Source organism: Cydia fagiglandana, chromosome 18, assembly GCF_963556715.1.
Source record: "Cydia fagiglandana chromosome 18, ilCydFagi1.1, whole genome shotgun sequence".
NCBI classification, from domain to species: Eukaryota; Metazoa; Arthropoda; class Insecta; order Lepidoptera; family Tortricidae; genus Cydia; species Cydia fagiglandana.
This window is the reverse complement of record NC_085949.1, coordinates 3,363,048-3,376,651: the sequence shown is the minus strand read 5'-3', so window position 1 is coordinate 3,376,651 and position 13,604 is coordinate 3,363,048. Positions and strand designations below refer to the sequence as shown.

At 37.1% G+C, this 13,604-nt stretch overlaps 2 long non-coding RNA genes across 2 annotated transcripts; one reads left to right on the top strand and one right to left on the bottom strand.

Moving 5' to 3' along the window:
* Nucleotides 1–7,059: 7,059 nt before the first annotated feature.
* LOC134673202 (uncharacterized) lies at nucleotides 7,060–9,256 on the top strand. The gene is made up of 3 exons (XR_010099431.1): nucleotides 7,060–7,549; nucleotides 8,047–8,175; nucleotides 9,058–9,256. It is a non-coding gene; the product is annotated as an uncharacterized LOC134673202 (long non-coding RNA).
* On the bottom strand, nucleotides 8,985–10,689 carry LOC134673203 (uncharacterized). Its single transcript, XR_010099432.1, has 3 exons — nucleotides 10,334–10,689; nucleotides 10,004–10,236; nucleotides 8,985–9,209 (listed from the first exon to the last, which is right to left on the bottom strand). It is a non-coding gene; the product is annotated as an uncharacterized LOC134673203 (long non-coding RNA).
* Nucleotides 10,690–13,604: the final 2,915 nt, after the last annotated feature.

The following is a 13,604-nucleotide window of genomic DNA, read 5'->3' as shown; positions in this document are numbered from 1 at the left end:
GAGAAAAAAAAAATTTTTTTCGTGGGACCTGATTCAGATTTATCTATTTGTTATGGTTTTGACAGGACTGTAATTAAGCACTAGCACTCGTGCATTTTTGGCTTCGAAAAACTAGAATATACTAAGAAGCCTGACTGTCGGGAGAGCTGCTCCATATTTGGAGCATTCCATGAAATTGTCTACCGTTTGTCCCGTACAAACGCGAATTTTCTGAAGATTTGCAGGTATAAGAGTTAACTTTTCTATGACAAACGGTCAAAAATATGCACAGAAAAATAATCGCCTGCTTTAAATGCCGAAAAAAAGTCGCAACGCAGGAAATCAAATGCGTTTGTACGGGACAGCCCGTGGTATGCTCCATTTAAGAAATTGCATATGCGCTAACGCTACTCAAATATTGATGACGTACACAGCAAGATTACTAAATTTAAATCTGTGAACGATGCTAATAACCTTAGAATAAATTTAAAAGTGGAAAAATTACTGTCTTGGGTGAGACTTGAACTCACGGCCTCTGGGTCGATTCTCCAGCGTTCTGCTATCTGAGCCACCAAGACCTCATCCATAGCCAGCCAATCTTTCCACCATGTGGGTCTAGGGGACCCTAGCGACATCTACCGTCACCCAAGTCAAGTCAAACACAAGACAGTAATTTTTCCACTTTTAAATTTAAGAGCCTACCTAAGTTAAGGTGGGAAAGTGAGGAATTAAATCAGCAAAAGGTACACCAGCCAGTGTTGCCAACTTGGATTTTGAAAAAATGCTAGACTAATGTCTAGATTATGGCAAAATGATGCCAAAGGTTTTTGAAATATGCTAAAAAAATGCTAATATGTCAACTTGAAATTAGATACTTAAAACACATACATTTTTCAAATTTGCCGCCTTTTTCTACTGACAAGATCTGCTTGACCAACTATATATAGTCCGTCGACGTACATCCGTCCACAGAAGTCAAAATTCATATGAGAATATGAACCGCATAAGGCGATGGCGCATATTGTTGCTGCCAAGTTGGTGCAAACTTGACTTAGACTAAATTATGCTAAAAATTATGCCAGATGCCAAATGGAAAATTTTGGTGCCAAAGCAAGTGAAAATATGCCAGATCTGGCATCAATTATGCCAAGTTGGCAACACTGACACCAGAAAAGGGCCCTAATCTGACGCCTTGCATACTACCTAAATAATTGATATTGATTCACTGTTGTACTGTATCTTGCTCCGTAGGCCCAGCGGAGCGTGAACGGGTCGGGGTTCATTAATGATTTATATAATTAAGCCGAGGCCCTGTATTCCGGCTTAATGTTGTTATTAGTTCGGCAGTGTCCGACACGAAGGTTCGGAAGTTTAATTGAGTCCGTTGAGGAGAAAGTATATAAGTAATAAAAGAAATAAATATCAATCATATGGAGCCTTCGAGCAACACCGGCTTCCGACACGTCGGAAGCCCGAGCGATATCTTGCCGTACAAATCGTTGTGCCATTTTTGTGAGATACTGCGTGAGAATTAATCTTAATTAAAACCAAAAATATTACTTTGCTAATCCGCGAAAAGATAATGTGCTAGTCAATCACTGCTAACCCGTTATACTTACTTGTGTATTTTTTACATGCAATTAATGTTCCCACCCGCAACAATAAATACACAAATAAATTGTCGAGTGACAAGCAAAAGTCACTAAGTACTATCAAAAAATTAAAGTAACAATGCACTTTATTACACTTGTAACACGGTTTATTGTCAAACAATGGTGTTAGTTAGTGACTTTTGCTTGTCACCCGACGAAATATAACAAACCACCACCAAAAGAACAATACTCGACACGTGTTTCGCCTCTCTACGAGACATCCTTACCTAGCTGCTGATTGGCTAGCAAGTTATCTTTTCGCGGGGTTTAATTAATATGGATTTCCGCAAAGTAACGCCTGATTCTATTCACTATTTTAGAATTGATCTTGTTTATTCGAAACCTCAGGTTCTAAACAAAATAGAGATCCGGCAAATAACAGTCCGAAAAGTCACTTAGGAACTAACGAGACCTTGAAATTATTTACAACCATGTAACCTAAGACCGACAAAGATCCCTAAGTAACCGTGAACTTGATATCTTAGTATCTGGACACCAATTACGAAGCACTCCTAACTTCGCTTAACTTAAGGCAACTTTGGACTAAATAAAATTCGGTACAAACAGAATGTTTAACTGGCGTACTTGGATGTAAAGATACCAGAAAGGATCTGAAAATATACCTCTGCTCTTTCAAATAAAAAAAAAACAAACGAATTTAGTTTTCCTCCATCGACACACATACACACACACACACACACACACACACACTCACACACACACACACACACACACACACACACACACACACACACACACACACACACACAGGGTGTACTTACTACTACAGGTACCTATTACAACTCTCACTCTGCACAACTATCTCACTAACTGTCCGAGATAAGTGCCACGGTTATAGATATCTTCAAAGATCTTGTTAGACGCAGTGCAAGTCCTGAAAGTTTCAATACCTCTCAACGCTTGTTTGTGCCGAAGGAGCCAGCTAACGTAGCTTGAATGTCAACTCAGTCTAGAGATGGAAGTCTTGAAACTAATTGCTACAGGGGCCAGTATAAGTTGCCCCTTTGAAACAATACTGTGCTAACAGTTCATGAACAAAATAATCACTATCACTATCATTACACCTTATAATGGCCCCTTTACACGATGGGCCAGCGCCGGCCACTCCAAGAGACGATGCGGTAGAATAAGATAGCAATATCACTTGCTCTAGCGCATAAATGCGTCCCTTGGAGTGGCCGGCTCTGGCCCATCATGTAGAGGAGCCATAAAACCAAGTCCTCCGCCGCGTCTGTGGGTTTGTATGTTTGTTTGCGATAAACTCAAAAACTACTTAACGGATTTTCACACGGATTTCACCTATTAATAGAGTGATTCTTGAGGAAGGTTTTAGGTGTATAATTTGTTAACCCGTCGAAGCCGGGGCGGGTAGCTACTTCTGAATAAGTTTTGTCGACTTTTGGCACTGCCGAAGCATTCTAAACCTCTAGCCGCTCATACGTCAAACCTTGCCAAGCAAAATGAAATTTTATTTTGTCAAGACAAAATTCAAATTAGAATGGAACAGGAGACCTTTTTATAGGTCTCTGGGCGGCTAGAGGTTAAAGATAGACTTAGAGTCAAAGTAGCGGAAATAAACACACACACACAAATATCAGATCTCTTAAATTTGCTTTCAAAATTATTTTGTTATATTGTAATGGTTTTCTTATGCTTAGATAATGGTAGCTTGAATTATTCGCTACTATTTATGAGTCTATGTACCTTTTATATTATAATTAATAACCTCTAGCCGCCATACGTCAAACCTTGACAAGCAAAATGACACTTTGATTTAATCAACACAAAGTTCAAATTAGAATGGAACAGGGGGCCTTTTTATAGTATCGTCTTGGGTCGTCCCATTCGTTTTTCGTCAAGTTCTTAAATTAGTCCTGTTCTGCTTTCGTCACTCATTCTACATTGAAAGCCTCCGACGATTGTGACGAATGTAGAATGGGTGACGAAAGCAGAATAGGACTAATTTAGGAACTTGACGAAAAACGAATGGGACGACCCAAGACGATACCCTTTTTATAGGTCCGGGCGGCTAGAGGTTAATATTTCAATGTTTGGTAAGGACAACCAACGGATCGGGGTTTTAGACCACTTCTAGTATATCATACCGGCGCCGAAATCTAATCTCCAGTTGTCTCCAAACTTTAGCTTTGATCTCCCTGTATCTAATGATGGCTCTCAAAGTTTAAGTAGAAAAGGCTCTTTGTTTCACCAAGCCCTTAAAACTTTGTTATTCTATTAGTTATTAATACTAGTTTTTTCTTTCGAAAATAAAGGTGCCGAAACAAAGGTTGACTTTAAGCAAGACTTTTTTTAAGCAAGGTATTTTTACAAAACTTGAGTTTTTTTTGTGAAATGATTTAGTACAGTGAAATATGCGTAGTATTATCTGAAGAAATAAGATTTTATATTCGCACTGTATGAACTTAAGCCTTAAAATTCAACCTAATCAAGTTCAAATGAACGAAAATGAATGATTTAAACCAAAGATGACTCACGTTAGACGGGGCCGTGTCCGGGCCGGAGCTTCCGGCGCTTATTTTTCTATGACATGACAGGCGATCACGTGATGCTTTCTGTATGTCGGCGGCCGATCGTAAGATCAGGCATATCGTGAAATTCCTAGGCATATTATGAAACGTAAAAATCTTTGACTCGTTCTCTGAATCGACGGAGCCCCACTACGTGGGGCTCCTATTTCTGGGCAGTTTGCCCTTCGGGCATATCAAGCAACCTAACGAACCTATCCTACCTATATATTGGTTTAATGTGACTATCGTCAATGAAACATTACACAGGAACATTACGATCTGCCTAAACTTACGATCGGCCGCCGACATATAGAAAACGATGCGCCGGAAACGGGACTTATCCTTTAAACGATACAAATACAGTTTAAAAATATGTAGTAGGTAAGTACGCTAGTCCACAACTCGGTTTACAAAGTGGAGACCTCAGGGTTGGCACCTTCTCCGCTAGAACGATACATTTTCTTGTGATATATGCCCTTTGAGCCGCGAACCTGAGAGTTCCGCCTAATGGCCGCCCCAAGCAGAATACGTGATGCAGTGCAACTCAAACACATCGACCTCCATGCTACGAGGACATGCTGTAATCAAATACAGTCGTTATAAACATTAATAGGTTTTCGGCAATTTTTTTTTTGGTACAAGCTTTTGTCGCTGTCTGTACTTTTCTTTCCACAGGCAACTAATACTCATCGAGACAATTCTAAAAACCCCAAACACGATTAGGTTTCGTTGTTTTATCACAGAGTTCCTATGGCCACCTCCAGTTTCCATCATCAGATCAGCTCCATGACACCATAATATTATATTGTCACCCGACTTACGTATGTATGCAAAATTTCAGCTCAATCGGAAACCGGGAAGTGGACCAAATTTAACTTGCAAGATTTGATTACAGACAGACAACGGTCAGGTGAAAGTAAATAAAAGCTTATAAAAATGCATGGAGCAAGATAGAGAGGCGTAATAGAGAGTACTCACTCCAGTAAGCGTAGCAAAGGAGTGACAGTATTTGGCGGGAAAACATAATATACTTTCTTTTTAAAAGTACTTATTGAAAAATATATCCCACCAAAAACATAAATGTAAAAAAGGAGAGCCAAGTTCAATACAAAAATTATGCTTGGCTGTGGGGCTCGCCGCAAAAAGAATGGAGATCTAAATGAGTGCCACTGCCAAGTTCTATGCAAAATCCAAATATGTATTTATAGGAACAAAATAACATTATAAACAAGTATTAAACTCTATTTCTTTGCTTTATTGGATACCTATAACAATGGCTGTTATTTAAAAAAATGTGAGATCTTAAAGTAGGTTAGATTTGACTTGGCCAGTTTTCATTATATCAATCATTTTATATATATTGTAATTCTGATAAAACCTGGCCAAGCCAAATCTAACCTACTATCTATCTATTTTTAGATTTTTTCCTGCGGTTACACACAATAACCGAGCTGGATTCCAAATTTCATCCTTCTAGGTCATCTGGAAGTAGGTTAGGTTTAGGTACTTATATGTCAGTCCCAATAAAAAGTGGTTTTTTTGTATGGGGACCCCCCCTATTTTTTAACTTTATTTTATTTTTAGATTTTTTCCTACGGTTACACACAATAACCAAGCTGGATTCCAAATTTCATCCTTCTAGGTCATCTGGAAGTAGGTTAGGTTTAGGTACTATAAGTCATAAGTCAGTCTTAAAATTTACGACTTTTTGACCTTCATACCTTTATAACCGTTTGAGCTAGCTTCATGAAATTTGGGCTTCTAGATATCCTTATGGATATAATTAAACACACGTAGTTTTATGTGTTTACGTCAAAGATGTTTTGAGTTATAGAAGGGTCAAAAGTGGCACCAAGTGGTTCGTGTAATATTACACTCGGCGCTGGCTAGCCAGTTCCTTTGCTTGAACTTGGCTTGACACGCTGCCGCGTGTCTAGATAAAAAAAAATGGCGGCGTGGGATAGAGACGACTTACGAATATTTTATACAATATTTTCATTGTCACAGTGAAGGTTTTCCCTAAAAATTTGTCTATAAAAATATAGTTTTAAAAAGTATATTAAGTTTTATAAGTATATGTGATAGCCCTCGTTTTTGTTTCATATTTGTCTAATGCAAAACTTATCTAACGATCTTTGTATTTATATTATGAAAGAGAAACAAAATTTGACATCGGGAGAGAGGCGACGTGAGCTACAAATTTTAAAAAGTACATGAATGTATCAATGATTTTTTTAATACTTAGTACTATAGTGGCAAATAAGATATCACGTCTGAATCATAAGTCTAGCCCACTTCTAGGTCTATGGTGCTGACTTAGCGTAATTTGCAGTTCGAACATAAACCGTCGAAATTCAAAACGCGGTACACGGCGTTACTCAACTATTTAAATTGCGGTTATTGCTATTTGGTCGCTTTGCACTCTCTAACCGAGTAAATTATTTTCAAAAACTGGTATCTCTTCGCTTCCCTCATCCGATTTTAAACTTTACGGCTATTCAAACAAGGTTTACTTTGTGATATTTGACGGGGCAAGATATGAGCTTTCTGAATTTATTAAGTATAAATCCGCTCGTGGCATGAATTCCTAATTTGAAATTCGCAGTCACTAGTAATATCTATAAGTTTGAAATTAGAATAAAGCTTCGAGTTGAGTTTACGTTGGAGTTTATTAACAGCCAGTTCCAATGGTTTAGGGAAAATTGTACCTAATCTACAATTTGGTTACGTCAGATCCAGAAAAGCCTGCAACAATTTTGATAGCATACGCAGTGCAAGTGTTGTTTTAAACGTCAAACTTCTATGAAATTATGACTTATACATATAACACTTGCACTGCGTGTGCAATCAAAATCGCTGCAGACTTACAGCCGTATTCATAAACAGTTAGAGCATTGATCATCAGTTGCTGATAACCGGATGTCACAAAACGTGATTCATAAACACTTTTTAGCGCTAAACAGTTGATCATCTCTTTATTAAATCCTCGGAAAGTTACGGAGCCGAGGACCCTTCTTTATCTGTTTATTATCTGCTATTTTACAAGATGGCGGTCACGAAACAGCTGATTTTGGCAAGAGTGACAAGAGCAAGAGCAAATAGTACGTTTTGGTTAAAATCCCAAATGTGAATGGAAAACAACTTTAATATGTGCAATTACGTATTACATACCTGGATATAGTGCGAAAATGGCGCGAAACCTAAATATCCCGCTTTTTATAAGTTGTTTATGTGATTTTGTGTATGGTGATTTTCGTTTAACCAAAATATCGAAGAAGGCAACAGAATTCTATGATCGCGTAGTCGGAAAAATGCATCATAAACGGAGCGAGTTCCTCCCTCACAGCTATTAGGCGTTTGGAGAAATAGGTAAACCGCCAGATTCACTTAAATCTATGCGGGCCAGCTTCATTGCTCGCCATACAATCGCATTTTCGAAACCAAGTTTGGCTTGGCAAGTAATATTAGAGCGTTCCATGTTCCTAATTAAAAATATTTGGAGGAGTCGCCATCGTCGGACACGGCGAGGACTTACTTATATTTGTGCGTAAACCCTTTAGTTATTCATTATTACCACTTGCCAGAAACGTTGTTTTTAATTTAAGATCAGGGTGTTCGCATTTCGCTAACTTAAATTTAATTGCATTTCTTGCGCACATTATACCTACCTATATAATATTATAGACCCTGTAAGAGTACATCAATCTCGTTCATAGTTTGCAATTGAATAACTAACCATTATACCTAATGAGATTATAATATTTACCATAAGTTAACTTGTTTTATAGACATATTTAACCGACTGTGTTTAATAAAAAATATCACAGGTAAGTAGGCACTACTTAAAAGTATCAACTTATTTACAGGTAAAAGAAGTGTGCACTCTTGTCAGTCTGGTAAAGTGATGAAAAATCTGAAAAAGTCACGGGTATATGCAGTCATTGCATAGGCAGTTTGCTCAATATTGGCTTTGAGCATAACAATTTGGCCTCCAGGTAAAAATATTGCAAGCTGAACTTTATAGAATGAAAGTTTCATTTATGTCAACTAATTATTCAGTATAGTCATCCAGGTTGGATTCTATACCTACCTGTTCTTGACGCTAAGGTTTCCAGTGCTCCCAAAAATGCACTGTCGGCTATTTGTAACTCCGCTAGTTGCCTGTAGGCTGCAGTGCTTAATATCAGATGGGCAGCACTAAACTTGTCCTTGTCATTGTCTGGTATTCAAAAATACCTTTTAATTTTATTCTACATAAGAACCATTAATTACCAATATTATTTTTGAACTTCTTTGAACTAGGTACATAGCATGAACTTACCTATGAATATCTACTTTACTTTATATAAATTGTACACTTTCATCAGAACAATATTGCAAACACATGAATATCATAAATATGTGCAAAATAGGGTCCTACTTTCCTTTTTAGAACTCTCAAAATGATTTGCTATTATGGTATTTATATGAAAATTTATTTTCTAATAATAATCTGGTGCTTTATTTTATACATGGTATGGTGTGACATAATTTATTTTAAGTACAGGAAACATCCCTATTAGACTGCTAGATACATTTAAGATTTTATTGCATTGTAATTAGAAAAATGGAATTTTGAGTATTTCAATATGGGTACAGTCGCCTGCAATAATATGTTACTCTTCGAAGGCTGCAAAAATGTGCAATGCTCTTATGGGCCTTTGTTGTGTAACATATTATTGCAGGTGACTGTACATCATTAATAAAAATTGTACAAACCTTAACAAGTCAAAAAATATATTTAATTAGTAAAATAAAACACCAATTAAATTAGAACAATTTTATTACTTCAACCTAAATCAAGCTAGGTTTTCATTTTGATGTTTTTTTTCTTTTAGGTTTCTTGCTGATTTCCTGCTGGGACTTGCAGTGTACGGAGTCAGTTACACTTCTCTGACCAATATTCACAGCTGTTCACAGGCCACAGCTTTTCTTCCAAAGCCTGGAGTTATTCAACAATAACAGTGGCTAATGATGGTACTTTCAGGATCTGAAAAGATGCAATAATTTGAATAAAAGTATTTTTGTATTCAACAATTTTCTTTAATTTTTAGCTTATGATATAATGGATGTACTTAAGTTAGGGTCACATGATTCAATATAGTTATGGTAACTAAGTATCATTTTAAGCTATAGACAGAGATCAATATGACTTCATTTATTATTCATTACCTATTAGGTACTATAATATGATATCATTGTACATTGACCTTGCAAACTCTCTGGAATAGATGTCCAAACTGTCTGATGAGATATAGATTAGCCAACTTAATTATAACCAACTGTACGCAGAAAACATCTTATTTTTAATCAGCAGGTACACAGTATCTATACACACACCTGTACACTGGTATTTAAATACTGCCTAATTTGTGAACCATCCTTCCTCGTAGTAAGTAGGTTGGCTAGGTGATCGAGTATAATTATCATTTGGTTCCATTGTATGGTTAAGAAATATAATACCTATAATAGGTAGGTACCTATGCATAATTTTAAACAAATACACCAAGCTCCACAAAGCACGGATAAATTTACCAAATTTATAAGTGTTATAACCTTTAAATAATGTCAAAGCCGTCAATGCAAGTGTCAATCTTAACATGTTCAGATACTACATTTTATGTTACGTACCTATGTCTATAATATATTATAAATAGATGGTCATGCCCAAAATTTGAACTGTACCTAGAGTTATCATCAAAATCGCTGCAGACTTTTCTTTGTCTAACTCTAAACACTGCAGGTATGTAAGGTAAACAAGAAAGTATAGGACATTGTTCATACCTGATTTAGTGAGTCTGAATGGACTTCGTTTTGTTGACCCGTTGTGAATTTCTGCCGCAACCAGAATAAATAAGTGTGAACTCATGAACCATTATTCAATGGTTCTTCTTGCGGAGGCGAGTGGGGTCTGGTACGGTATCTGGCTTCGACTTCTTCTCTTCGCTAATTATGCACTTCTCGGTTAGTTTGAAAGAACCCCACTTCTTTCGACTCCATTCCACATAATATTGAAACTAAAAGCAATAAGATATAGGTATATCAACATTGCAGTGAACTCATATTATTACTTGTTGCTGTATAAGATACTTGTCTGTAAACGTAGTTACTCACCAAGTTTTATAAAATTTCCGGCCATGCAGCAATCTTTAATTATTTTTGTGGCACAGAAGCTATTTTAATAAGAGATAATTCCGAAAATTAGTCAAAATAGTAAATCAACTTCTTCATGATATTACGATTGGCCGCTAGTGCTGCTGTCAAACTTTTTTTTTAATTTAATGTTCAGCCATATTTTAGTCTATGATGCGCCAAGATGCCAACATAACGCGTCTAATCTGCTTATTAGTTAAGAAGCCCCTAATAAACGTTTATAAATCATGGTTCTTATCAACGGCTTATTAAGCCTAAACAGCGGATTAGCTAATAAGCTGATCATTCCTCATTTAAGGATTTTTTATGAATACGGCTGTTAGTCTAATACCGAATAGTTTTTATATAGAACGTAAAAAAACGTTTTATTTAGTAATTCACGGCCAAAAGGTTGTAAAATTTAATTATGCAGAAAAACTCTGTCAAAAGTCCAACACAGAAAATCTGAAGACGCTCTTAATATAAAATTTTCATGGCAGCATTTCTATTTTTTATGTAAACGCAAAAGAACAAAGCTAGCTTTGAAGTCGTTTAAAATGTCTCGTAGGAGACATGTTACGGTAGGTATTAGGTTACTGTTCACAAGAATATAATGTAAAGAGCGGGATTTTAGTTATTATGTTGACATTTCGTTCCAAATTTGAAACGTATTCTTAAAAAAAAAAACCTAATACGATGTGCGTTATTTACATTTTGGGAACGTGCGAAGTCGGTGGCGCTGATCGTCACAAACACAGGTAATCTTATATGGAATGTCCGTTATGTCCGACATTAGTACTAGCGGCAGCCGCTTGAACAAATTTTGCTCCATAAGATTTAACGTAGAAATTCCGATAAAATGAGGGCAGCACCAGTCGTGCACATAGCGAATAGGTATACACACATTTACACACACACACACATACACACGCGTACTAGTTAGGTAGTTAGCAAAAACATTTCTGAATGAATGAGATAATGTGACTCAAGCGCACGATATTAAGCTAAAAACTTCAAAAAAGGAGTGTAAAGGATGACTCTCGCTAGACCAGGCTAGTTTAGTAACCATGGTTCTGCAATAAATGAAATGGAATCAATTCGTTCACATTCATTATTCCTCTTGTAACACTAAACTAAAATTTAAATATGGCCGCTATACCACACCATGACGTATAAAAATTTCCATACTAAATTGTTGTCATGTTTAATCATTTTACGTCAAAAATGTGACAGTTACGTGACAGTGGCGCCCTCAATAATTTTCTACAATTTCGTGTCGGATTATATGTAAAATATTTAAAGGCAGCAGCTGCAGCGCATAAGTCAGCCACATAATACACCCACCTAATCCCAGCTGGCCAGTTAGAATCGTTAGTCAGCCGGGAAACTATTACCCCGCTACTTTGCTGGCCTATTCACCGTATGTAGCGCGCCGAACCATCTATAATCGTTTGTGGGGCCGTATTTTGAAAGCGTGCGATATTGGTCGTATTAGTGCATTGAACTGTATTCGTTGTGTAATAATTCTACATGACATTAAAGGTCTCCAAGGGGCCTCTACGTGTTGGATCTATATCCCCACGCAAGCCTATAAAAAGACCGGGATTTATAGGCCCGTGAAGTCCAAAATGGAGTACAAATTATACATACATACATACATCACTGGCTCAGTGACCCAAAGAGGATCTTGGCCTCTGACTCAAGAGAGCGCCATTCTGCCCGATTCTGCGCCAGTTCACGCCAGTTGGGTATTCCGAGGGCGGACAGGTCTTTTTGGGCTTCGTCACTCCAGCGGTATGTGATGGGGCGCCCAGACATTTTACGGAGTACAAATTATAATATTTATAATATTATGTTCGTTACAATATTGTTGTCGTGTTTTCTTTACGTTGAGTAAACGAATTAAAAAGTATGGTAGATAATATACCTAACATTTCTTCTTAAGTAGCGTTTCTGTTCAATTGTTCAATGTTAACTCACTACTGTGTGGCTACCACCATTTTGGCACTGACAAACGCTAGCGTGACCGTAACTTACTCTCTACGTATCTCGCTCGTATCATATTAGTGCGAGCGAGATGTAGAGAAAGTAAATTACGTAAACCTTGGCGTATTATGTCAATGTTGACATTGTCAGTGATTCATGGTACGGGTACTACACTGCACACTACTGTTTGAATTGAAACAGTTCACTTTACTATTTTATATATACCTACTCATTTATTAGGAAGCCATTTACATAAGGGACTATAGATCGTAATAGCGCGAAGTAGCCGATAGGACAGCGACCTCTAATATGATAAGGGCAAACTATAAAGCTAAACATTGCTAATACACATTGGCTTTTCGGTTTCAGCCGTGTTTTAATTATTGAGATGTAAGAATGATAGGTTGACCTACTAAGCTTTATGAGTAAATGCACTGTTATTTTGATAGAGTCAGACCAAGAATAGTCTGCAGCGGATTTGATAGCCCACGCAGTAAAAGTGTTAAATATTTTAAACGTCAAACTTCTATGAAATTATGACGTATAAATGACTCTTGCACTGCGTGGGCTATCAAACCCGCTACAGACTTTTTTTGGACCGACTCTAGTTCGATCCTCGTAAGGCCCAGGGCAATTTTGGCGCTTTTGAATTTGGAACTTTCTTTTATTTCTATAAGTCCAAAACTCGAATTTAATTTGTACTTGTGCAAGTACACGGGGACTTACGAGGTGAACCAACTACACTGAGAGAAAAATCATCACCAGGAATTAAAAAAACAGTTCTGTACTGGGGGGAAAAATGAAGTTTTAGTAATAATTATGGACATTTCACTATTTCTGTAAAGTTTATTTATTTCTACAAACAGCTCAGTAATCCCAAATATGTATGATTTCAACAAACAGATGGAAATTGCAAGAACTAATAGAAATTGCAAAAGTCAATTTGTTCCTATTAGTTAACTCTCCTTGTCCCCGGATTAAGTTTATTTTTGTAATTCTAAGTGTACCTATTTTTGTTGTACTTTTCTCTTAGTGTAGGCTTAGAAGCCCGTTAAACGCAATTCATTATCGCACACAATACCATAGAAACATTCTTGCAATGAGACGCTATCGTCAAAAGCACAAGCTTTCGGTTCACGCGATAGCGGTGAGTAATGTGCCAATTACTGCATTTTAGCACACGGCGAGCTTGCCAGTGTGCCAGTAAATGATGGGGCAAGAAAACGCCTTGCATCACGCCAGCACGCTTGTATAAATTGTGCTTTAA